The sequence below is a fragment of the Quercus suber genome, unplaced genomic scaffold, assembly GCF_002906115.3.
Source record: "Quercus suber isolate HL8 unplaced genomic scaffold, Cork oak 2.0 scaffold_265, whole genome shotgun sequence".
Taxonomy (NCBI): domain Eukaryota; kingdom Viridiplantae; phylum Streptophyta; class Magnoliopsida; order Fagales; family Fagaceae; genus Quercus; species Quercus suber.
Window position 1 is genome coordinate 439,007 of NW_027069721.1, and position 23,679 is coordinate 462,685.

Below are 23,679 nucleotides of genomic sequence, written 5' to 3' on the forward strand. Positions count from 1 at the left end.
GCTTGAACGATCAGATAGTCGTCTTTCATCCCTTTGTTAGACTTGGGAAGGCAGGAGCACTGATCAGGAGAAAGTCTATGGTTACGAAGATAATTTTTGGTAACAAAACCCATAGGGAGAGTCATTCCTCATTCTATGAATGCAATCATAGGGATTATGACTTCTCCCTCTCTTTGGTCGGTTAATATCATTTCTAGGGGACAATACCTCAGGTTTACTCCCTGTGGTATGCCGTATGTTTCCTTAAATGTCTCTATTAAGGCAGAACTATTGACAAGATACTGAAATCTACCCATTTTTGGGTTAACTAGAGGGAGGCACAGAGAAGAATAACTGGGAAATGAGAGTTTGAAGGCCGAGAGCGTTGGCCGAGAAGAGGATGAAGGGTTCGAGGATATTAAAACTTACACAAACTAAGTTGGGGAATGATCCTTAAATCCTTGAAAGGATTTGCGTGGATTCTTACAGAAATGAGATGGATGATTTGAAAATTTTGATGAGCTCGAACGTTTGGGTTCGCTGGAGAGTAAGAGATTGCAAAGTAAGAGAGAGAAAGTCTTCTTTGAGGCTTTATATAGGGGCCAGAAAGTGGGTGGGAGTTATCCCGCCCAAATCTTGAGAAAGAACATCATCCGTTGGATTGATGGTCCACCGTTGAATGCAAGAGACAAAACGCTACCTAAAGTAGTTAATAGCGTTTCGTAAATACCGAAACATCAACAGCAATGATAAAGCACCTAAATTTATGCCCCCACGTGTAAACTCAGGTATTTTTGTGTTTTAAGCTTTTATTTCGTGACAAATCAAAATCCTACTTTTCTCCTCGAATACGAGGGAAAAATTAAAATTTTGAGGGGCTATTGTGGGGGTAAAAGCCCAGCATTATGTATTGGGCCTAAGGCCCTACTTGAAGATTATTGTGCGTCCAAAGAGAAGAAAATGATTGAGAAAGATTCCATGTGGGCGAGATATACCTGGAAATGATTGAGGAATATGATCCGAAGAGAGCATCAGTAGTTCAAAGAGTGTATTCTCCCCGAATATAAAGAGTTTCGGTCAAGCAAATACCTGGGAGGTTCGAGTGATTTTCCTAGCGATTCCAATGATAAGGATAAACTCCGGGCATGTATGGAGATGATAAGAACGGAGAAATATCTAAAAGAAAAGCTGCTACCACCGCATTAAATGCACTACAGCAACTTTTCTGGCCACATTAATGTGGAAAATACCTCTGAACAGTGCAATCCCAACTACCGCCACTTATGGAGAACCGATGAAGATATCTGATGGGATGTGTACTCAAGTGAACGTTTAGATGGAGACAAGTGGACGATCAAGATAGTCTAAAAGAAAACTATATAAATGTAAAAGATCTCCCATAAGAGGGGGTCGGAAATTAAGAAGAGAAAAGAGAAGAGAAGAGTGACTGTAGTTCTAATAATTGTATGAGTCTTTCAAACACTAATTTATCTCTTCGGACATCAATCTACTTGAATTTTACATGTGTTTTTATACTTGTTCATCCTTTGTAATTTGCATGAGACGTTGCTCAGATCACTCAGTCTAGCTCTCACTACAACAAAATGTATTTTTAGCGACGAAAATTAGTGAGGAAATATTTTTCGTCGCTAAAAATACAGCTTTAGTGACGAAATATGAATTTCGTCACTAATAGTGAAAAAAATTATAACATTTAGCGACGAAAAATAAATTTCGTCGCTATTGTGATCTAAAAAATAGGCGCCAGTGGAGGGAAATTTTGGCGCAAGTTTAATTAAGCTATAGTGACGAAATATTTCGTCACTAAAAGTTGAAATTTTTAGTGACGAAATATTTTGTCACTGTAGGTATTGCTGTGATAGTATTAGTGACAAAAATTATTTCGTCACTATAAGGAAGAATTAGTGACGAAAACTATTCGTCACTAAAAATAATAATGGTTTTGCACTTAAATGTTTTTAGTGACGAAATCATAATTCGTCACTAAAAGTACGCTACAGTGACGAAAGTTGAATTTCGTCGCTAAAAATCTGAACAAAATATGGTCTCTTTAGTGACGAAAATAAAATCGTCGCTAAAAGTGTAACAAATTCTGGGTCCTCTTGTGACGAAACAAAAATTCGTCATTAAAAGTGGACAATAGCGACGAAAACATTTCGTCACTAAAGACCACTTTTAGTGACGAAACTGATATTTCGTCGCTATTTCCCACTTCTAGTGACAAATTTCAGTTTCGTCACTAAAAGTGGTCTTTAGCGACAAAATATTTTCGTCGCTAAATACCACTATAAATACTCCAAACCAAAAATAACACTCACCCACTTAGCAGAACAAAAAACACTCACCCACTCAAATTTTCAGTCAAGAACACAGAGAAACCCTTTTTTTTTTTTTTTTTTTTTTGAAACCTCACCGTTGCCGATAAAGCCTACCGTCGCCGATAAAGCAATCTGGGCTTTCGAAATGGAGAAAGCCCAGATCGCCGTCGCGACGCTTGAGCTCGCTGTCGCGACGGTTGAGCTTAAGCCGTCGCGACGGTTGAGCTCATGATCGCGACGGTTGAGCTCGCCGTCGCGGCGCTTGAGCTCGTCGTTGCGGCACTTAAGCTCGCCGTCGCGATGGTTGAGCTCGCGCCGTCGCGACACTTGAGCTCTCGGTCGCGACGCTTGAGCTCTCGATCGCAACGGTTGAGCTCGCACTGTCACGATGCTTGAGCTCTCGCCGTCGCGATGCTTGAGCTCGCGCCGTCGCGACGCTTGAGCTCGCGCCGTCGCGACGCTTGAGCTCGCGATCGCGACGCTTGAGCTCGCGATCGCGACGCTTGAGCTCGCGATCGCGACGCTTGAGCTCGCCGTCGCGACGCTTGAGCTCGCCGTTGCGACGCTTGAGCTCGCGCCGTCGCGACTCTTGAGCTCACGCCGTCGCGAAGCTTGAGCTTGCCGTCGCAGCGCTGTAGTTCGCCGTTCGCAGCGCTTCAGAAGCCCAGACTGCGACGCTTCAGATCGTTGTTCGCGGCGCTTCATCTCGGCGGCAACACTTCAGTGAGAAATCTTAACCCATCTGGTTAGTTTCTCCTTTTGCTTCTTATACAATTTTTTAAACTCATATTTGACTTTTGGGATATTTGTACTGATTTGGATTGTGTTTTGATTAGATGTTGAGAGGATGGTATCTCTAAAGGGTATGATTATTTAGAGGTAATTTCATTTGGAGTGTTGTGATGATTATTGGTTTAATTTGTGTCATAGTAATTGTTTTTGTTGAAATGAATGTATTTAGTAGTTGTTGACTAGTGAGTTTTGTCAGGGCAAATAAACTGAACCCAAGATATGGTTGAAGGAAGAGTGTCAAGCTAGGGACTCCATGACACTGGTTCACAACCGATGCAAGTAATTCATAGCTTATAGACTGTAAGAATATTGTAATAAACTCTTGCTGCTAACAAGTTTTCACTGATTTTATCTTCTAATGATGTCTGTAGTTCATAGAAGATTCTTTATCAACAAGTTATTTTTATGTATTTTAATTTTTGTTGGGAAGGGATATTTGATGTTCATTGAAGACTCCATTTTTATTGTTGCTTGCTGTCAATATAGCTAGCATATATGAAAGGAAACTATACAGAATCTGATATTATTTGAGGTGTTTAATTAGTCTGTCCATCTCTTGGGAATTCAGGTCAAAATATTTGTTGTGAAACAAACGCACCTTTGTACTTTCTGTCCTATACATCTATTTTTGCTGAATAATTCTGAAGTTCTTCCACCAAAAAGAAAGGTACATCTGACAATGGGTAATGTGGTGTAGGAGAACCATCAAAGTTATGGATGTAAGTTTTGAATTAGACCAATTGGACAATGGTCTATTCACTCAAAAGCATTGAGTTTAGTTCAGTATCAATCCATACTTTTTGGTTTTTATATATATGTTTGGCTTTCCAATGAAAGTTGAAGTATCTGTAAATTTAACTCTAGAAACATAATAATGCCTTCTCCTAATGATATAGCTCCCCTTGTATGAGCTTTTCTTTAACTTTGTGGTGGTATGTCAAGCTTTTCTTTAACTTTTGTACTTATGAATTTAACTTTTCTTTTGCAGGCTAAATACACATTGTTTGTAGTAACTTTGGATTTTTTTTTTAAAGTTGTAAACTTAGCTTGAGCAAAGTAAGTAAGTTCTAGTTAAAAACTTATAAAACTGTATACTTGTGATGTTGGAAATTGAATTTATGATGGTATGTTGTGTTGTTGCAAGTGGGTGGCTTGCATAATGTTATAAGATGGTTTAAACTAATATTGGGAGTGTTTTTCATTTCTTGAAAATGATAATGAGTATTGTTAATTAGATGTGATGAATAATATTTTATTTGATTTAAATACTTGTAAAACTCTATACTTGTGATGTTAGAAATTGGTTTTGTGGTGGGTTGTTGTGTTAGAGCAAGCGGGTGGCTTGCATGATGTTATAAGGTGAGTTAAATTCATATTGGAAGTGTTTTTCATTTCTTGCAAATGTAATGAATATTGTTAATTAGATGTGATGAATATTATTTTATTTGATTTAAATACTTATAAAACTCTATACTTGTGATGTTGGAAATTAGTTTTGTGGTTGGTTGTTGTGTTGGAGCAAGTGGGTGGCTTGCATGGTGTTATGAGGTGGGTTAAATTCATATTGGGAGTGTTTTTCATTTCTTGAAAATGTTAATGAAACTTGTTGATTAGTAGCAATTGTGTTCCTTTATTCGATTTCAATACTTGTAAGCATTGTACTTGTGATGTTTGTGATTGGTTTTGTGGTATTGTTGTGTTGAAGCAAGCGGGTGGTTTGCATGGTGTTATAAGATGGGTTAAACTAATATTAGAAGTGTTTTTCATTTCTTACAAATGTTAATGAGTATTGTTGATTAGATGTGATGAATAATATTTTATTTCATTTCAATACTTGTAAAACTTTATATATGTGATGTTGGAAATTGGTTTAAGGATTAATATAGACTTGTGCATTTATGTACGAGATAGAACTTTATCTAAGTAGCTTATAGACTTAGATGTTAAAATATATTATACATGAGTTGTCCTTATTTTACTAAAGTAGCATTCATCTTGTAATTGTAGTCAAACATGGATAAAAGTTGAATGACAATAGGTAAGACACCCGATGGCAGATTAAGCCATCCATATATTAGTATTTTATTTGCTTTTTATAACTTATACATTAGGAGTTGTGATTTTAATTTATTGATTAATGCATTGTTAGAAATGTTTCTTATAATATAGTTAATGTTTTTACTTTACAATTTTAATGAAATATTGTTTTTATATTTGTGCAGATTTCTTATTAGTGGCTTTTAAGGGATTTACTTTTGGCATTACTTGAAGACATATGAGGACATCATCCGTTAGTTCTAAAATAGGGTTTAGCTAGAGTTATTGTATGTATTGCAAACAATTATTGTATGGAATAAGTTTGAATTTGATACTTGTTTTATTTTTTACTTGTGGAATGTATGGATCTTTTTTTATAAATGTGTTGAAATAAATGTGTTATTCAAATGTGAGGTTTAAATAATGTAATGACAAGTTACAGGTTAATATCAAAGCCATGAAAAAATGAAAATAGAAAATAAGTTTTAGTGACGAATTTTTTCGTCATAAATATAGCAATAAAAATTTGTTTTAGTGACAAAAATTTCGTCACTAAATATAGCAAAATTTTGTAAGAAATGGTTTTAGTGACGAAAATTTTCGTCACTATATGTGCATGGATTTTCTTAAAAATAGTTTTAGTGACGAATTTTTTCGTTACTATACGTACCCGAATATAGTTTTAGTGACGAAATTATTCGTCACTGAATAGTGTTTTTAGTGAGAAAAACATTTAGTGACGAAACGTTTTCGTCGCTAAAAGTTCTTTTTTTTTTTTTAAATCAAATCGGACTTTTAGTGACGAAATTTTTCGTCACCAGGACTTTTAGTGACGGGGCTATAGTGACGAAACGAGTTTTGCCACTAAAAGTCCAATTTCGTCACTAAAGGTCCTTAGTGACGAAAAACTGGACTTTTAGTGACGAATTTTTTCGTCACTGAAAATACATTTTGTTGTAGTGTCTTTCACCCACTCTTTACAAATTCATTGTTTTGGGCTCGTTGGACTCATAATCCAAATCTTTTGGGCTTGGGCTACAAATCTTGACCCTACAGTATGAATTTAGTCAATATTACATAATTTTAAGCATTTATTTTAATTATTTTGTATTAAATATTATGAATTTAATACAATTTAATTAAGAGAAAATAGTATTTACAAATGACTCAACTTTTTCCTATAATTTTTTTATGTAATTTTTCAATTTTTACTAATTTAATATATTTATTTATATTTTAAATAATAATTGTCATTCAAATGACAAAGTTTGGGTAGCTCATAATGGTAACCTCATTAACGATAGATATATGTTACATTTTGACATATTGTTTGACATCATCAAACAAGTTTCTAACCAAAAGAGCCAAACTATAGGCAAATGCACACATAGTAGACCTTGCCCGGCCCTAGATGGTGTTGGCCAAGACCTTCGAGTCCACTCGGGGCTGTAGGTAGCAGTCTTCACTTGAAAGTTGAAACCATCAATCCACAACCCGTGCCCTAACCATTAGCTTTGTATATTAACGAGTTAGCCCAACAACTGCTAAGATAGATCTACTCGTTAAAAACAAACAAAACATAACATAGATATACTCAATCAATGTTGGGATAACATAGTGGGCACCATGGCTCGGGGGCTACTTTAAGAAAGAGGAGCAAATAAAGACTTGTACTGGGCGGACCAACTTGGGGATTCCAATTGGGGCTAATTTATAATTTTAAAGAACTTCAGTACCAGCCTTAAACTTCCTTAATTTTTAAAGAAAACCTGTTCTTCTCTCTCTTTCTTTCATTGGAGGTAATTATTAAGTACTCCCTGAATACCATAAATGCGTACTCCCTCTTGTCCCACTAATTAAATTCATGATGAAATCCACAATTTATGTGAGATGAGAAAGTACGCATTTATGATACTCCCGGAGTATTTAATAATTTTCATTTCATAGATTAGCTTTGGATATTGGGATCCGCTTATCTTGCACCCTCTTTACGAAATTCTTTTTATCTCTTTCTCTAGCAGAGCCAATGAGCTAAGGTGACAACACTCTTTCCTTTGATCCTTTCTACTTTGATTTGAAATCTTCTTCAATTATCTGAGTAGAGACTAGAGAGTTATTTCATTGGATTGTAGTTTATTTTTTGGTGCATTCATATTTGTGTTGCGGAAATGGATCATATTCTTGATTGCATGTGAATCCGCTCTCTTTTTCTTTTTCTTTTTTCAAATTGATTTAGGTGGGTATTTTTTATTCTACATAGAACCCATTTTTCAAAAATTGGATATTTTATGTTTAATTAAGTGTTCTAAATGATCATTCTCACAAAAAAAAAAAAAAAAGTGTTCTAAATGATAGCTCTAGTCTTCAGATAGATGTAGTTAGCTCTCTGTGTTCTTTCTTAAGAATTCAGAAAAAGGACTTCAAAAGCATCTAAGAATGGAAAAGTTATTATAATCATATAGTATTATAGATGGATATTATAATATATATATATATATATATAGTAGTCAATTATTATCGCGGATTCCAGTTAGCTCAATTAGTAAAGTTTCTAATGATTGAATAAGAGATTTGGAAACTCTTAAAAAAAAAAAATTAAAAGGTGATCCAAGCTTTCCATAAATTATAATATACTATACATTATCCATTTATAATAGTATCAAGTGTGATCTCATTCAGCAAAAAAGTATGTGTTGAGCAACTTATGAAATGTTTTACTTGTATCAAAATTAAGGAGATGCCTTTTATTCTAAAGGATTAATATTAAACCAATTAAGATTTACTTCAAAAGACAAAGAAAGAAGGGCATTTGATTTATTAATAGTGGTATAAAAACAGAAACTACAACGGCATTTGATTTTTTATCCGTGGGTTTTGATATGTGCCCTGTTGAAATTGTTTGTCTGTTTTAGAATGGGTTTTTAATTTGAGTTGAATTTTTTAGGGTTTATTTGGATAGAAAATCTTGATTTCTTGAGAAAATTTTGAATGCCCAAAATATTGTATTTTAAGTATTTTGGTTGTTGGTTTTGCTCATTAATTATTGTGTTGGGTTTCTTGGGAAAATTTTATGTTTGGTTACCCAGAAAATGCTGGGATTTTTTTTTTCCTGCTGTTTGTATATGGCTGGATTCATTTGGATTTTTGCATCACATTGTCATTTTTTAGTGTTTCTTTGGAAAGAGAATCTTGGGGAAATTTTGAATAACCTAAAAATAAAAAATGCTATAAAAAAATATAAATTTATTTTAATTTTAGTTAAAGACATTAAATAGTTAATAACACATGTCACTATTTAATTGGTCCAACTAGCAAATGTCACAATGTGATGTGGCACTTAACGGACACATTAGCGAACTACTAACAGAGGGTCTGATTTTGCTAACAAAAGTAAACTTTAATTAAGATGTAAAATCCAATTTTTCAAACTTCAAGGTGTAAACTCCAAGTAACCCCAAACATTAGGAGTGTACTTTACAATTTACCCTTTTTTATATTAAAATAATCTAACAAGATTTTGTGGCCTTCATTTTGCAAGATCATAAAGAAGAGCAAGAGCATTTAAAATACTATAATAAGTCTAGGACAATATTTTTCATTACTTCTCTTTTTATAACTGCTAATAACATGACTTGTTATGATTGATGTATAATAAAAGTAATAATAAAATTAGACCCAGATGAAAGTAATATCACTCTAATCATAACAAGTCAAATTATTAGTGTTCAAACTTGGCCTAATGACCATAAAAATAGCACAGATGGAATTTTGCCTAATAAAGTTATTTTGGATTCATTCATAGGGGCAATTGTAAAGAAAGTGTTCAAACATGGCACAATTACCACAAAAATAAAGAGGCCATTATATATTTATTATTGTATTTTGTTGGACTTTTCCCATACAAACAAACAAAGAAAGTGCTCAAATATGAAATCAAAATATTCTATAAGAGTCGGTTGATAGTGAGGATAAGAACATCAAATTCTCAACTATATTTATTATTTTGGTATTGAAAGGAGAGCCGTTACATAGTCTCAAATGGCAAAGACCCCATTAATATAAGTATATAATTGAATACCAAACCATGATCCTAGTTCTTGCGCAGTTTTAGGTCATATTAAGTTTTACAAAAATGGATAGGACGGACAAAAGAAGAGTGGAATGTTGAGCAGGACCTTTGAGACCACAGTCAAAACAAGGAAAAGAACATTACAAGGCAGTTTGGATTGTGCGTTTTGCGCGTTTCAATTTCAGCGTTTTGGGTTTTTTTTTTTTTTTTTTTTTTTTTTTTTTTTGTTTTAGCGCATGAATAGTAAAATCACATGAATTTATTGTGCAAGAGACAAAAATTATTGTTCATGCACTATAGCAGTACTGTTCACGCATTTAAAAATATTAAAAATGGGTCCCACTATATTATTCACACATTTAAGAATTATTTTGCTACAACGTTTTCGGTTTTCAATTTTTAGTTTTCAGTTTTAGCAATAATAAGTTCAATCCAAACATACCCTACATCTCTTTGACTCAAATCTTACTGACAATTGAAGTTGAAAAAGGTGTAGATCACTATGTTAGGTTATCTGGAGGTGACGAGGCCATCTCTTTTTAAATATTGTTTTGGGAGTAAGTTATTTTTCATCGTGCTGGTCTTACCAACTTTGATACTATTGCGTCCTGCATGATTTGAACCCAAGTATTTCCTTAAATATATTGATTTAAGAACTATTTTTAAAATTTTTTTACTAAAAAAATGATTAAATAATTAATTTTTTGACAATTTTTTATATTTTTCATAAAAATAATATCAAAACTTTTATAATATAATTTATTAACAATTATCTAAATATCCCCGTTAGACAAAGAATGATTTTAAGGAAGAGATAGATAGGACTAAACAACTAAAGTTTGTAAGTTGTAACTTTGCACTCAAGTTAGTATCTTCTAGATAGTTTTTTTTTTTTTTGAGACCAATCTTCTAGATAGTTAGGGCCCGTTAGGTACGTGTGTTTAAACAACAATTTTCAGTTTTTTAAAAATACGTATATGTGAAAAAGTATGTAAAAATACGTGTAATATTATTTAAAAACTAAAAATATGTGTTTAAATATATGTACCAAACAGCCCTGTTACCTACTTAGCTGTGACTTGTAACTGTGACCTTGCGCTCCATCAAACATTGACAATTAATTCAAAGACAAAAGCAGTTTGTATTTTTTTGCAAAACAGACACTGAGCTGCTTCTACTCTAGTCAGCACGCTTTCTTGTAAGAGAAGCATCTGAATGCGCAACTTTTGAATTAAAAAAACATTTATTTATTTAATTTTTTTTAATGTTTTTTAGTTTGGTTCAAATTTGACGTAGTGCTTTTTCGATGGCCTTGCCAACCACATCAAGTGCTCTTATCAGTGCATTTTTAATAGATAGTTGAGAAACTACCTCATCAAGTGATCTTATAAGTGCCATTTTTAATTGATAGTTGAGAAACTACGAATGTGGTTTTAAAATCCTAACTCCGTTTGGTAGAGGAGTTTGAGTAGTATTGTTTGTAATTTTTTGAAATACGTGTAAGTGAAAAAATGTATAAAAAAGTGTGTAATGTTGTTTAAAAACTGAAAATGGGTATTTGAAATGCCCTACCAAACGGGCCCTTTTTGCTTTTTGGTTTTTGAGAGAGTTTTGGTGTCCGTTCCTTATTATAGCTCTTTATCATCAGACTAAGACACCAATAAGTTTTTGGTGTAGACAGAAATTGAACCCCAAATCTCATATTCAATTAACAGAGACTTTATCAATTGAGCTAACTGAAACCCACTTAAAAATCCTAAACTTGATTCATCTTTAAACATTTTTTGTATTATTAATTTCTTTATATCTTGCTTATTTTTTTAAATCTAATTTAGATTTCTAGAATCTAGTCCATGCTTTGGTAGTTCAATTAGATTAAATTGGTTCCATTTCCAATATATCTCTAGTATATTTCCAATCATTGTAATTCACTTTGTCCTGTGGTTGAGAATTGAGATTTTTGAAAAGTTAGTGTTCTCTTTTGATTTTGTAGTAAATTACCTTTTTTCTTATAACATTGTTGTATTAAATTACCTTAAATGATACTCCCTCAGTCCCAATTTGTTTATCATGTTTGAAAAGTCAAACTTTTTAAAGGAACATCATTTATTGTTTTGTCTACCTTATAAATATGTAGAAGTTTACAAAACTACCCTCAAATAAATTTATCAGCTTAAAAAAAAAAAAAAAGTTATTCTTAATGAGACAACTAAAAAGGTGCCCCAATTAGATTAATTTTTTAAATATTTGTTAGTTTTCTTTTCAAATAATTTTAAAAATAAAGTAGGGGTATAATAGGAACATTAGTAAATTAATAATTTTTATTTTTAGAAACAGAACAATATTTTGGGACATCTCAAAATGGAATAAATGACAAACAAACTGGGACGGAAGAATATATAATTATACTGTTATATAAAAGCACTTACAATCCAGGAGTATAATAAATAATTACACTGCTTAATCTCTTGAAAAAACATATGAAGTGGCAGTTTATAGTCATCATTATATTTTTTTTTTAAATAAGTGTTGAATGTCATTACTATTTTTCCTAATATATTTTCAATTATGCGTGCTTTCACACCTAATCTTAAGGTCATAAAGAAAGTTGATACATATTATTAAGGCATATATAGCTATAAACATAACCTAAAATCTTGTACAACAATTTCCACGTTCACATCCCACATGCATTTCCAAATAACTTCAATCAATTAGTGTGTTGCTTTTAAAAGTCCCCAAAGGGGAATCGAATCAATCGACACCCATCGTTTTACTCTAGACTCTAGAGTCTTCTAACCCAAATCCCCATTAAAGTTACCGAGGACCAAACACAATATCATGTTCGTGTGTGTGCACGTAGTGTAATACACAATGTCTGGTAAGTTTTGAATATATAAGGAAAAACTCCTTGGATTAACGATTTACCTTGCTATGGACTCATCCATCGTGAACAGTGATTAGTATTTGGTTGAAAGTTTTGAAAAAAATACTGTAAAAAAAAAATATATATATATATATATATGTGAGGACTAAAATAATGTGATAGTTGAGTGGATGAGATATGCACAGAATTTATAGGGGAATTCAACGTCAAAGGATGATTGATAGGACACGTGTCGTCCTCTTATAAAGAAATAGCGGGCAAAGAGAATCTGCATTTTGGTCACTCTGTTCTGGTCCTTTTCGGCTATATATTCATGCTTTTCAACGATATTTCCAACTCGTTCCCCAACCGAAATATTTGGGACAATTCCCAAAAAGGTATCCGCACGCATAGTTTATATAGATGTATTGGTAACCCTTCACCCATTACCCCGCCCCACACAAACTACAAATCTCCACACTCAGAGAGAGAGAGAGAGAGAGAGAGAGATATGGAAAGCCTATCTTCTAAACAATTCTTTTCTGCATCCCTTTTCATAGTACTTGCCATTTGTTCCTACATGAACTCAAGCTTAGCCGCTACACCTAACAAGTTAAGCTATGAGTTCATTACCACAGCTGTTGTCATAGTAACTTCATTTCCAATTGAACAGGACATCATTTGGTAATGAAAAATTATCCGTTAGAGTGGTAGGCTAACAAAATTTCTAAAATTCTGGAATGAAGTAAGAAACTATAAGAAATTTACACAAGATAAAAAATAAATCTCTTAAATTAACAAAAAAAAAAAATGGATAAGACTGTCATTTTATTCCCCAACCGAAATATTTGGGACAATTCCCAAAAAGGTATCCGCACGCATAGTTTATATAGATGTATTGGTAACCCTTCACCCATTACCCCGCCCCACACAAACTACAAATCTCCACACTCAGAGAGAGAGAGAGAGAGAGAGAGAGAGATATGGAAAGCCTATCTTCTAAACAATTCTTTTCTGCATCCCTTTTCATAGTACTTGCCATTTGTTCCTACATGAACTCAAGCTTAGCCGCTACACCTAACAAGTTAAGCTATGAGTTCATTACCACAGCTGTTGCCTTGCCCAATTCTCCGACCACCTGCAACAGCCAGATCAATAAAAAGGCCTTTGCTACTGAGATCATTACAACATCTGCGTCAGTGTCCAATTCTCCAACCACCCATGACACCCGGAACAACGAAAAGGCCTCCATGGCTGGTGCTTTTCCTTTGCTACGCCGAGAGCTTCTTAAGGGTTATAATACTCAGCCATCTGCTCCAAATCCAGACACCTATATCCCATCTTCAATAAGCATTTTAACCAATCACAACGCTGCACCTACACCATCGCCAGAGTTTCCTTCGCTACGCCGCAAGCTTCTTAAGGGTTATACTCGGCCATCTGCTCCGAGTCCAGACACCTATATCCCAACTTCAGCAAGCACTTCAACCAATCACAAAGCTGCACCTACACCATCGCCGGAGTTTCCTGTCCTACGCCGGAGGCTTCTTAAGGGTCATACTCGGCCATCTGCTCCGAATTCAGCCACCTATATCCCAACTTCAACAAGCTCTTCAACCAATCACAATGTTGCACCTGCACCATTGCCGGAGTTTCCTGTCCTACGCCGGAAGCTTCTTAAGGGTCATACTTGGCCATCTGCTCCGAATCCACCCACCTATATCCCACCTTCAACAAGCTCTTTAGCCAATCAGAAAGCTACACCTGCACCATCCCCAGGCACAGTACTGTGAGAGAGTCCTCCGCCTCATGATATGACCTAGCCCCCCACATGAATATATATTCCCACATGCTATATTCTCATAATATAGCAGTATTCAAAAAAGAAAAAGCATTAGTTGACATATATGTAACTGTTTTGGTTCAACTGATGTGTTGTATGGATCATACATGTATGTCATGATAATATGAACTGGGGTTTATATGTGTATGTGCTTTGTGTGTGTGTGTGTGTGAGAGAGAGAGAGTGTTTGGTTAGCTGCATCACCTTTCAAAGACCAAAGGTTTAGTCTTCTTAACCTATAAAATTTTATATTACGGAATTTCAAAATTTGATTTTTTTTCTCTTATCTACTTCATAGCAAATCTGTCTGACTGCCGAGAAAATAGAGGGATATAAAGGAAATTAAATTCTAGGCCAGACAACAGCGTTAAGAGTACTAAATTGATTCCCCAATCTTTTCTCAGCAGCCCAAAAAACCCCATATTAACAAATCTAAATCTAATAGAACAAGAACAGCCAATCATATTTCTCAGAAAAATAGTTCAGTGCAATTTAAGTGTGATTTGAGTTAAAGTTGGTTGAGATGTAGAGCAGTTTTGTATTTTGTATTTTTGGGAACAACAAACACACCCTAAAGTAAAATCTAAAAGACAGCTTAGAGAAGCTTGGCTAGGTCGGCGACCATGCAGGGTCGCCGGCGGGGACGATGCGTCTCAAAGGCTCTTCCGATGGGCTATTGTAATCTACTTCGAAGTGCATCAGTATTAGTAACCAGTTCTCTCCATTTTCATGTTAATATGTATTCGTTGAATCTCTCAAGAAACTTACTCAGAATTTGACACCGACTTAGAGTTAAGAGAGGTGAAAAATGATGGTATTGGAGATAATATTAGAGATAGTAAACTTTAATTTCTCCAGAATTTGATCACCAGTTGCAGTTACAGAACGCAGTCGATTTGTGGTCCCCATTTGACAACCTCGTGGAAAAGCCCACCCAAAAAGAAAAAAAAAATAACCTGACAAATTAAATCGTTACATTTTAATTTGAACTTTTTTTTTAACGTAAAAGATAGAAAAACTTTACCTCTAATTAAACACTATCTATATTTACTAAAAATCATTAATTGTTTTTTTTTAAATTGTTAATAGAGTAACTCATTTGCTGGAGAAAGTTGTCTTTTCATTTTTTTTTTCTTTTTCTTTTTTATCACAAGTAGTTGTCTTTTCTCAATATTAGGGAGAGTACAAATTAAAACACAAGAAGATAACAATAAAAAAGCGAAAAAATTTAAACATATATAATAAATAGTGACTATTTTTTAAAATATATATACATAGTGTTTAGAATATCATGGATTATAAAGTCTAGGATTTACCCAAAATTTTATTTTGATCCATGACTTAAATATAACGCTTAATTATTATTTTTTATTTTTAATATTTGTTTCATGTGTCAAAATTATTTTTTAACATTTTAAATATGTCAATTTAATCATTAATACTTTGATATTATGTCAAACTATTCTCTCATTTAGGGGGGGATTGTGGATATAAAAAATAAATATATTAAAATAATAAATAAACCTAAACTAACTAGACTAAAGTATCCACTGAGAGTGACAGAGAGAGACCATAGAGCTGTCAATTTTCCCATAGTTAGCCAGTTAGGTGGTTCTGTTTCTGTGAACAAAAGTAAAAGCTAAAGTGAGTGGGACAATGAAGAATAACTTCATTTTCATTAGATATTTATTAGTGTATACAACCGTGTACAAGCTCTACAAAGATTTAAACCATGTGCGGTGCGCCAATTGTGATAAATGCCCCACTTTTTCATTTACCTTCACATTTATGACTCACACACACACACACACACACACACACGATGTTGAGACTTGAGAGTATGTATGTAGCATTGCAATTAGGTGGGTACCAATACCATGTGCTCCTTTTTTTCAGCCATAGCACCAATATACTATACTCTTCCTATAAGGCACCATTTAATTTCATTGTCATTATCAGCATTTTGAGTCGGGTGAATACCAAGATTTTTCCCAATCTATCACCCATTTAAACAAATATTATTAATAATAATAATAATAATGCTAGAAAAATAATTTCTAAAAGTAATCAACGATTAATTGAACTAAAAATTTGACAGCAATATCGTTCTCATACAAACAATTTTCATTTAGAACATAGAGCTGTGGCTAAGTGGCTTAAATAAACTATGAATCATATTCTACTGAATTATTAACAAGCAATCCATAGAAGCACGTATAAGCTTACATTCCAATTGAACAGGACATCATTTGGTAATGAAAAATTATCCGTTAGAGTGGTAGGCTAACAAAATTTCTAAAATTCTGGAATGAAGTAAGAAACTATAAGAAATTTACACAAGATAAAAAATAAATCTCTTAAATTAACAAAAAAAAAAAAATGGATAAGACTGTCATTTTGATTAAATGAAGTAAAGTGACTACATCTACATACAGTAGTAAAGTAGAAGTTTAGCTTCTACCGCCCAAAAAAAAAAAACAAAAAAACAAAAAACAGAGAGGTAGAAGCTAGCTTTTCATTGAATTCGGCGACTCCACATAGGAGAAATTAAAAAAAAAAATGCCAACATTACTTACGATTATAGTACTACCTACTAACAAGTATCACAATATAATAAAATTTCTATTCCTAGTACTCATTTCATTTGAAAAGTAAGAAAAGTTATCACTTATAAATAATTGGACTTATTTTTTGTGAAAATTCATTGATTATTTCATGGAGAAAATTTCGTTACAAAATTGGTTGTAGCCTAAATCTACAACTTTACTTAATAAAATAAACATTACTGCATATTTTGAAAATCTAATCATTAAATTGCATGTTTTTTACACTCTTAATACACATGTCAAATTTTGTATCAATCGGATATTATTTATTATATGATCTATAAGTTTATATTTTATGCATAATTTTAAACTATAAAAACTTGTAATTTAAACAATTTATTGATAACATAGTTATTGATTTTTAATTTTTTAGAAATTTTGCAAGCATAAAGATTATAAGAAAAAAATGTAATTCAATGATGGGCTTGTCAAAAATGACCTCCAATAAAAAGATATTAAGTAAGGTTATAACTTAAGGTTACAACTAATTTTGTAACTAAACTTTGTCCTTATGTCATATAGTCTTTTTTTTTTTTTTTTTTTTTCATTAGAGACTTTCTTTCACAGGAGGAACATAGTTCATCTCCATCCAAAACTCCCAATGCAGAGAGCGGGATGGAATAGATGGGAGGTGTTCCTCCAACTTTACACTCACATGCCCAACAAGTAGAAACAATTGGAGTTGGATCACTTACCAGTTCAGAGATATACTTCATTTGTACTAACTTCTCTGCTATAACGGCAGCAAGTGAAAAATTGGGAGTGCAAAACTGCAATGTACAGCAAAATGGAAAATAAATTTTAGGTAAAATTAGTGAATAATTTCCAAATGAAATATGTAATAAGTAACTTAATTCGAGAAAATAAAGTGAAAGCTACAGTTAAGAAATTGTTACCAACAAAGAATAAAGGCCAGTCTCTCAATAATCTTGAACAAAACAACAACCATTCATATTGCAATGACAATGAAAATAATAAACACAAAATAAGCAAAAAAGATTGACAGCAGCCCTCTTTGTTTCAGGTCAAGCATTTGCAATTGACAGAAGCCCTGTACAAAAGATTAATAATAATAAATAAATAAAAACAATGTTACTACCAGGACTACTGAAATCAGTGGGTCGAGGGGAACAAATCAAACTAGTCCTACAATTGCTTTTACAATTTGTTCAGGAAAGAAGGGATGCAATGGGGCATATATAGATAACTTTTATCTAAGCATCTGTTAGGCCCAAGGGGGTTATTGTAAATATCACACTTGTTTTTTAGGTGTTTGAATGTTTAGAGATTAGAGAAACAGGATTGAAGAAGAAACTAGACTAGAGTTTAATTGTGACATAATGGGAGAATGAGATAAAACAAGGAATTATTTAATAAGTGAGAGTGAGAGAACTGAGATTGAGAAGGAACTGGGGAGTGAATTATAGAGAATTCAAGAGAGAAAGATCCAAGCAAATGCATCACTATTCACTAATGAGATTTTAGAGTTACAACTTACAAGTTGAGTATTTATGCAGGAACTTGCTCCAATCCTGATGGTTGATCATTTAGCACATGTTCCTCAACCAATAGCAATGCTGAGGAATCATATATGAAGCAGAAATAAATAATAATAAAAACATGGCTTAAACTAGGGAATCAAAATATTGGGTTCTTCCATAGGGTCCATTAGATGTTTGCTGAATGTAGATAGTGTCAAGCTGGAAGACCTTGAAACAATTAAAGAGCTAGTTGTGTCCTATTACAAAAAACTATTGGGCCAACTTCCCTCTCAGCTCTATAATTCAGATATTGCAAGGATCACTAATTTTTTTTACCCATAAAATTTTCTTGCAGGCAAAAGGAACTGCTGCAGAGTGGGGTAACTGCTTATGAAATCAGGGATACCATCTTCTCAATGAAGGATGAAGCCTCTGGTCTATATGGGTTTTCTGCACTCTTCTATAAAAGATCCTGGCCCATTGTTAAGGAGGATGTCACTATTTTGTGAATTGGGATAATTTAATGAATATAAAAGATAGTCAATTCAAGATGACCAATCTCCTAAACTTAAGAGAGGAAATAGACTTGTTTGGTTGATTTTCTGCTTGATTCTCATTAATGCATTTAACGAAGACAAATAGCCAAGGATGAGATAATCTCATCAACAAATCCTAAAACATGGGAACTAATCCTATCCTAAAACATAGGAATCAATTTGAATACAAGCAAATAACAATACTAATCTACTACTACCTTATTCAAATAAAGATCTATCACTAAGTCTAAATTTAAATACTTCAAATTCAAATAACAATTTATCCTAAATATCATCTGGGGTCATAACACACTAATGCTGTATTATCCTTCTTCAACACAGGGAGGCTACTCAAAGAGGTTAATTCAAGTTCAACCATCACTACTTTGGTGCCTCAAGTTCCAAATCCTTCAAAAATGGGGACTTTAGGCCTATATCTTGCTGCAACCTTATATACAAGTGCACTACTAAGATTCTTGCTAATAGACTTAGACCATGCCTTGCTAATATGATTAGAAATAACCAGACAACATTCATTCCTAATAGGTGCACTGCAGAAAACATTATTCTTGCTCAGGAATTGGTGGAAAAACTATCACAGGCAGAGGGGTATTCCAAGATGCCTTACAAAGGTGAATCTCATGAAGGCATATGAATATATGATTACATCCATTTGGACTCTGCATTGTTTAGCTGCCATTAGAGTACCTGAGAATTTTGTGGCATAAGTTAAAGAATTCATCTCATCTCCCTCATTCTCATTAGAAATCAATTGAAGTCTAGTGGGTTTTTTTAACAGGGGTAAGGGCCTTGCTATTTTCCTTTGGAGAGGTACTGATGGTCTTGTATAGGGTGAAAAAGCGGCTTGGGATACTATTTGTTGTCCTAAAAAGGAAGGTGGTCATGTTCTTAAAAGGGTAGAGGAATGGGCCATTATTAAATTCATATGGCTTCTCTTCGCCCAAGCTGAATCTATATTTTCCTTTGGAGAGGTACTGACGGTCTTATTCAGGGTGAAAAAGCAACTTGGGATGCTGCTTGTTGTCCTAAAAAGGAAAGTGGTCATGCCCTTAAAAGGGTGGAGGAATGGGATAAGGCAGCCATTATGAAATTCATATGGCTTCTCTTTACCCAAGCTGAATCCTTAAGAGTTGCATAAGTCAAGTTGCAAATTCTTAAGGGCCAAAGCTTCTGGTGTGTTAGGAGCTTCCATGACTGCTCTTGGGGGTGGGGTGGAGGAAAGTTTTAATGCTCAGGACCTATTTAGGCCTTTCTAGGACAAGTTTGGTCATACAGTGGTCAATGAAGCTGCCAGCACTGTGAATGCCAAATTAGCTAGTGTCATGAATGGTACAAAATTAAACTGGAGTCCTATAAGGTCAAAAAACCTGGTTACTATCCTACACAAGTTGCCTATGATCAAATTTGGGGATAATGATAAGGCTTGGTGGATTCCTTCCAGAATAGTGTCCTTCATTGTTGTTAGTTCTTGGGATTAAATTAGGCATGATTATCCTCAAGTAGAATGGTGGAAAGTTATTTGGTTTCCTAAAGCTATACCAAGACTAGCTTTCATCTCATGGTTGGCAACGAAGGACAGGCTGAATACCAGAGAAAGATTGAAAAAATGGGATATTGGCAGGTACATGCAATGTGTCCTTCACAGGGCAGCTGTGGAGAATAGAGACCATCTATTCTCCAAGTGTTCCTTTTCCAAAAGGTCATGGAGGAAAACTAAATTCATGTTGTCAGGAATCCATTGCTGATGATTGGGATTCCAAATGTTGCTTCCTTGAGATAAGATTGTGGTAAACTAGGACTCAGTGCAGCAACCCTTCATCGCTGCACCCATACAAATGCTGTTATATTCCAAGGATTGGTTAGATCTAAGCAACATATGGGGAAGAAGTCAAAAAACAGGTTAGACCTCGAATTGAGGGTGGAAAAACCGATGCTGATTCTAAAGTTAATAGGGAAACAAGCTATAGATGGGGATTTGCAGAAGCTAGCCTCAAGCATCAAGCCCCTACAAGATAAAGAATGTGCTGACTCTGCTAAGTATCTGCTATGGTTTAGCTGGTTGCAGGAATGTTATTACAGAAATTTGCTGTGGTCTCTTTGGCTTATTATATTTTGTTGAATCTCTGGTAGACGGATTGTTGGCCTGAGTAAGCTGGATTTATATTCTTTGCAGGCTGTTGCTGCGTAAATAGGCTTTTGTTGTATTTCCTTAGCTTCTGGTTTGTTTAGTTTAGGTGTTTCTATGTGTAGTTGGGGTTGCCTCCATGGTGAGGGTGGTGTTAGTTTCTGGTTTTTGGCTTTGGCCTGTGTGTTGGTTTTGTAATCCTTTTTGTATGTTGGTGCTGGTTTCCCAGAATTTTGGAAATAAAAATTACTTGATAATTGGCTTAAAAAAAAAAAAAAACTGTAAAATGAGCTCTAAAATTGATCTAATTGATCCATGCATGTGCTAATTTTTTTTTAATGAATCTTGCGCTACTTGTTACTAACTCTAACTTTGACTTATTGGCCTTGATATATGAATTAACCCCAATCTGAGCTTCCCATTCAAGTTACAATTCCTAACATGTGCATTTAACTATCAAGAATCAGTTATAGGATAATGGAAACAAAAGAAGGCAAGACATATCGGCACTTTGGTCTAGGAATTAAGTGTCGTTTGAAGGCCTTAAAGTGCCGTTCAACACTTGACCTTTTGTACCAAAGGGTCAATCAAGGTTAGAACCTCCCAGTTTTGCCTATTTTTGAGTTCCTCTGTTTCTCAAGTCGGAAAGAATGTGGATTCCAGTTTTGAGTTCTTTTCATTTTCCATCCCTATTATGACTTTTGAAAGTGTTTCAAATGAGAAAATGACAAAATGATTCTGGAACATGATTGGTCTCTAGAGGTGCCCTTAAGATCCAAAATTTTGCTTGGTACACTAGTTTGGGAGTGCTACTTTTTTTTTTTTTTAATGTCTTGTGCTACTTGTTACTAACTCTAACTTTGACTTATTGGCCTTGATACATGAATTAACCCTAAACTAAGCTTCCCATTTATATCTATATATATTTAAAAGCTGAAGCGTAGCATTTATTATTACTACACTCCAGTTAAGTCACATCAGCATCTACGTCATTATATTTTTTCTTTCCAATTTTCCTATAAATGTTTTTAACATTTATTTATTTAATATTTACACTTCTCCAACCTTTCACCTTCCCTTATTTTTTCATCTCCCCACTACTTCTCCAACATTTCTTCTTCCCTTACCTTTTCATCTCCCCACTACTTTCTACATTAATATCATTCTTCCTCTTTCCCTTCATCTTTCTTTATTTTTTGTCTCCTCTTATTCACACCCTCTTACTATAAATTTGTCATTATCTCTTCCATTATATGCATAGTTTTTCCTCACAAAAAAGGGTTCTCTCTCTCTCTCTCTCAAATTTTTGGTAAATTTTTTATTTTTCTTGCATCTCTGCGTTAGGTTAATAATATTTTATATTCTTTAAAACCCTACCTTGGGTTAATGCGATTTAGTTTTGTTTTTTAATTTTTAATTTTTTTTTTGTTCTCTTTGATTGTTAAATGTTATCCTATTGTGTTATAAAAAATTAAATATAGCATATAAAAATATAATATTATTCTATTACATGGCATGATTTTTTGTAGTGTTTAATTTAGATGATAAACTATGAGACTTTACTAATTTTTGTTTATTTTTTAATCCTTTGTGGTGGACAAAGTACTCTTAATAGTTGTATTAGAAGTACTCTAATTGGATGGGTGACAAATTTTAGCTTTTGCAATTTTATTTTTTTTATTATTATTATTTTATAACAATGCATATATAGAAATTTAATTCTTAGATTTTGCTAATAATTGTTTATTTGATAATATGTTTTTGGTAGATGAAATTAAAATTTCTACAAAGAAAATAACATTAATAGATTATTAATAACAAATTGTTTTCCTAATTAGTCAAATTAATCATTGTTAAGTTTTATTAATTTTTTTAGTTACGTTTTTTGGTGCTTTGGATTGTAGGCAGAAAAAATAAGGTTTGAGAAAGCTTGTTTAAAACTAAAAGAATAATTTCCAAATTTTATATTCTTTTTAATGATCCACAAAATGTTATAAATAAATTTTATTAAAAAATGAATATTTTCGTTAACTTGCCTTTTGAATGTCTGAGAAAAATTGAATTGTTTTCATTTCGGTACGACAAATTTTATATTTATGATTTATGATTGTTCCTATATTACATTTATGATTGTTCCTATAATAAATAAACATATAATTATGAAATAAATGACTCTTTATTAAATTAGTTTAAATTGTAAAAAAAATAATAATAAATTATCATAAAAATAATTATTTGTGCTCGCGACTAATTCAAGTTAAAAATTCCTAACATGTGCATTTAACTATCAAGAAGCACTTTCTCAAAAAAAAAAAACTATCAAGAAGCAGTTATAGGACAATGGAAAAAAAAGATGGCAAGACATATTGGCACTTTGGTCCAAGAATTAAGTGTCGTTTGAAGGCCTTAAAGTGCCGTTCAACACTTGACCTTCTGTACCAAAGGGTCAATCAAGGTCAGAACCTCCCAGTTTTGCCTATTTTCGAGTTCCTCTTTTTCTCAAGTCAGCAAGAAGGTGGATTTCAGTTTGAGTTCTTTTCTGTTTCCATCCCTATTATGACTTTTGAAAGTGTTTCAAATGATAAAATGACAAAATGATCCTGGAATATGTTTGGTCACTAGAGGTGCCCCTTAAGATCCAAAATTTTGCTTGGTATGCTAGTTCGGGAATCGTTCAAACAAGGACCAAGGCTTTCAAAAAATTGGAGTCTCCTTGTCTTGAGAACTTCCTCACAGTTGGGTGGAAACTATGGAATCGTAGGAATGAAGTTCATATGGAGGCTGATATGTCATTGCCTAACATCACAGCTTCTAGTGCTGTCTAGTTAGCCATGTCATCCATTGAACAGAACTAGCAGGAGATTCAATTCAATCCAGATCTAGTTAAGTGGTAACCTCCTGATACAAGCTGTTTTAAGCTAAATATTGCTGGTTTCAGCTTCTGAGATGGGACTGGAGGTGTGGGAGCCATGATTCGTGATCGTG

The 23,679-nt window shown here is 33.5% G+C and overlaps 1 long non-coding RNA gene across 1 annotated transcript; it reads left to right on the forward strand.

Moving 5' to 3' along the window:
• The first annotated feature begins 3,153 nt into the window (after positions 1-3,153).
• LOC136070853 (uncharacterized) lies at positions 3,154-5,456 on the forward strand. The gene is made up of 3 exons (XR_010632087.1): positions 3,154-3,197; positions 3,307-3,389; positions 5,333-5,456. It is a non-coding gene; the product is annotated as an uncharacterized LOC136070853 (long non-coding RNA).
• Positions 5,457-23,679: the final 18,223 nt, after the last annotated feature.